The sequence below is a fragment of the Anneissia japonica genome, unplaced genomic scaffold (assembly GCF_011630105.1).
Source record: "Anneissia japonica isolate Jap-2015-1 unplaced genomic scaffold, ASM1163010v1 scaffold287803_len37860_cov103, whole genome shotgun sequence".
Lineage (NCBI taxonomy): Eukaryota > Metazoa > Echinodermata > Crinoidea > Comatulida > Comatulidae > Anneissia > Anneissia japonica.
In genome coordinates this window covers 4,313-8,247 of record NW_022734156.1, presented here as the reverse complement: position 1 = coordinate 8,247, position 3,935 = coordinate 4,313, and the positions used below count along the sequence as shown (strand labels likewise).

Below are 3,935 nucleotides of genomic sequence, written 5' to 3'. Positions count from 1 at the left end.
AAGCATTTACTACCCTCCCTAGATCGTTTTTCGATATCCCGCGCATTTAACAAATCTCGCAAATTTGAATATTGCATGGCTATATCACAGTACTCACCTGTTGTATAGGCCTAATTAAGAATGATGTATATAGGCGTAATAATTAATGATCATCTTATTACGGACAGACAATTAAACTAGGGCCTAGTGCTAAGCCTAACCCCTTCCGAAACACGTACCTGGAACAATATTACGGCGTTTCACACTTTCACATGTCAGCCAAATGATACGGAATGGTAGGCCTGATCAATGGAGTAAAAAAAATTCCCTAACTATATTTAGAAATTATAATATTGAGGGCGTGATTCTTACATAGGCCTAATTCACTGGAATGTCACTATCTAATGGTGCTGGATGTCCTACAAAAAAATGATGGCAAAACGCGTGCATTTTGTTTGTGCTTGGTTTGTGAGAAACGTTCGTATCCCTGGCTATTGTCTGATTGGTCAAGGAAGTTTGATTGCACTTCAGAAAGGTCCCGATTATCCTAGCCCAGATATGTTCATAGAGATCTATAACTTTTTTTAGGCCTAATTATTTTTATTTATTTATAACTTATTTAGCCAAGATAACATTAGTAATATACATACCGGGGCCGCATATACTGTTTTTAAAATGGTCTTGGTTATGGTATAATAGCCCGTAATACCTCCATGCTATGTTCGACCCGCTTTTGAGAGGAAATTACATCTGCGAAAAGTTTCTCGTTGTCAAAGACACGATGCAAATATTTTTTTTTAATTCAAGTTAAATTTTAATTTCACAAGTTTAATTTCAATAATCCTATAATTCTTTATAAAAGTCAGTGGTGACGTCATCACTTTCATTTGCACTGAATTTTCCTTTCCCCGACTGATCACTTATCGGTTTTTATAGAATCTCTATCGGCGACACAGTCACCGACAGTTGTCGGGAATGTTGAACTCATGGTTCAACTTTGCCGATTGCGTTGCAGACGAATCAGGGTGCATTGCTAGCTGCAATTGACAATCGGGAATGCACCCCGATTCATGGCAACGCAACGACAATGTTGAAGCAGGTTATTCCCGACAACTGTTCAATTCAATTTTTCAATTCTCATGGTATTATTTATTCAAAAATCAGTGGCGTAACAGAGTGGCGTAACAGGGGGGGGGGGAGGACAGAATGCACCCCCCCCCCCCTTGACGGTTTTTACCGGGCTGACCAAGCCGTCGTACCGGGCTGGGTAATAAGAGAAAAAAAAGAGGGAAGAGGGAGGGAAAGAGAAAGAAGGGGAAAAGAAAAGGAAATGAAAAGAAATTTAAAGAGAAGACAAAAATATAGACAAGAATAAAAAGGAAGATATCATAATGACCAGAATCAGAACACCCTGCAACCCCTTCTCCTCTTCAAAAAATTTCCATAGCTTCTTTGATCAAGCCGCCAGTATTCTCCACAGTGGCGTAACCACCGGGGGACAAGGGGAAAATATCCATCTGTAGAAAATCTTTCCCCACCCATTGAAGATGCCCGTTTCACCCCCTGAAAGTGCCTAAAAATCTTAATTTCGCGCGCACTTGTTAAAGTATGCCTATTTCCCCTAAAAATTGCACATTTTAGGGAGTTTTTATCAATTCCGGCAAAATTAGAATTAAAAACACAAAAGTTTTTTGCGCGCTTCGCGCGCATTTTCTAGGCTATTTTAGGGTTGCCTTTTAAGTTATTTAAACACATAATAGTCCCAAACAATTTTGCGCGCTTCGCGAGCATTTTGGATGGTGAGAACTTGTGCTTGTCCTCATTTGCCTTCTAAGTTAATTGAACACATAATAGTCCCAACTTAAATAGAAAGAACATTTAAGATAGATCGTTTTAACTAAAAGAAGGGGCTCAATGTGTATTGATGTTGAAAGAATATGTGTATAATAAATAAAACCATGATGCAAATGCTTGTATTTAGTTTCAAACAAAAAAAATCATTATTATGAAAATTGACATTCAAATCTTTAATCCAAACAATGTCATAATTTATTATAGTAACAATTGCGACTTGGCCCTGCCAACCCTGAGCAGCCGTGCCCCAAATTATGTAGTTCCTACGCATGCACTAGAATTTTGCTAAGACAGAATTGATCTTTTCACCACAAAATGTTAATTTGTCTACAAAATGATAGCCTATGTTTGTAAGGACAGAATATTTTGTCGGATTAATGATTTTCTCTTAACGCTCGGCTTCAATAAAACTTTTAGTTCACTAGAAAGACGCACATCAGAAATTATATATATGAACATTTAATTTACTATAACTGTATATTTTATTTACAGATTCTTACTAAATACAAAACCTAATATTTGCATATTGAATGACAAACAAGTACATCATTTTAAAGTCTATAATTAATTATATTTACCTTTTTTGATGATTTATATATAATTTAACAGTGTACTTATATAATATATATATAATATACATATACATGATATATAATATATAATTTATAATATATAATATACTATCGCAAGACGATTTAGAGTTTATCTCTATTACGTCATGGTTTATTTATTTTAAAAAAGTCTCTCTTTGGAGATCTCGTCTTGTCGTCATGTTCATACGATGAATGAGTATCATATTTATCTCTGTGATTTGCCATGCATCAATGACAAGTGTTGTCTAACTACGCATGTGCATGAGTGTAAAAAAGATTTAAAGATTTATATGCTTTAATCGGATTCCCAACAAAAGCGTCAATGTAAGGCGTCTGGCGTAAGAAAATAAGATAAGAAAGATAAGATAAGATAAGATATTTGTGGAGAGTATGAAAAAATACAAGAGTAAAGATGATGAAATGAATAAGAACATGAGTTAAAACTATAACTCAAATAGTGTGATGTGGAGCTTTGAACGACTGTCAAACGTACAGATCAACATTCAAAGATTTGCACAATTGTATCATAAAATATAATGTGCATCGGAAACAAACACAAAAATGGTTGACGTATTTCTAAACAAAAATAGTTCATTTTAACGAATTATGTCGTCCTTTTTCTAAGGTCTTCGTTAGCGTAACTAAATTACAAATTAAGTTTTCAAGAAAAAGACAAAACATATTCGTTAAAATAAAATTTATAGGTGTTTTATTGTTTAATCGGTGAACACAGAAATTACATATAGGTGATAAACTCTAAACCGTCTTGAAGAATGCAATAATAACATTCATTTTGAATATTAGAAGATTTTGTGAGTGTAAATCAAAGTTTGTTAATTCGAGCATACTAACTTCTGCTGTCTACCAGCCTTAGGCCCAATACAAAAAAATATTAGTTCTTTCTGCTGTCTACCAGCCTTAGGCCCAATAAAAAAAATATTAGTTCTTTCTGCTGTCTACCAGCCTTAGGCCCAATTTAAAAAAATAGTTTATCACCTTCGTGCGCATGTCTTATGGTACTAAAAAAAAATTTGAAAAAAAAATTGATTTCTTTTCTTTTCATTTTTTACAATTAAATAGTATATATTGTTTGTATTATCTCAAAAATGTTTCACTTTAAATATCAATGCACCAGCAAACAACCAAAAGAGTGATATTTGGCTTTAGCAAAATAAAAAAAATAAATAAATAAAAGCCTCTCTCCCTCATCACTTTTCCAGCCTATAAGGGTGATAGATTAATAATCATTTTAATGAGGCCTTAACCAAGTTAACTATTACACACATACCCCCACCCTCCACATTGTTGTTGTTGTTATTATTATTATTATTATCATTATTATTATTATTATTATTATTATTATTATTATTAGTTCAACATTTTTGATTTTTATATTTTAACCTTTTTATTTTTTTAACTTTTCAACTTTTTAAATTTTTATCTTTTCAATTTTTAAATTTTTGAATGCTTTTGTTTACCTTTCTAAAATATGTATCCTCCATTTAAAAA

At 33.0% G+C, this 3,935-nt stretch overlaps 1 protein-coding gene across 2 annotated transcripts in view; it reads right to left on the bottom strand.

Moving 5' to 3' along the window:
- Window positions 1-348, bottom strand: part of LOC117116327 — a 13,319-nt gene extending 12,971 nt beyond the window's left edge. Inside the window, exon 1 of one of the 2 annotated variants that reach the window (XM_033260343.1) lies at window positions 219-348. The gene's annotated coding sequence lies outside the window, so the exon portion shown is untranslated. The other variant, XM_033260344.1, reaches the window with a different exon arrangement.
- Between the last annotated feature and the right edge of the window lie 3,587 nt (window positions 349-3,935).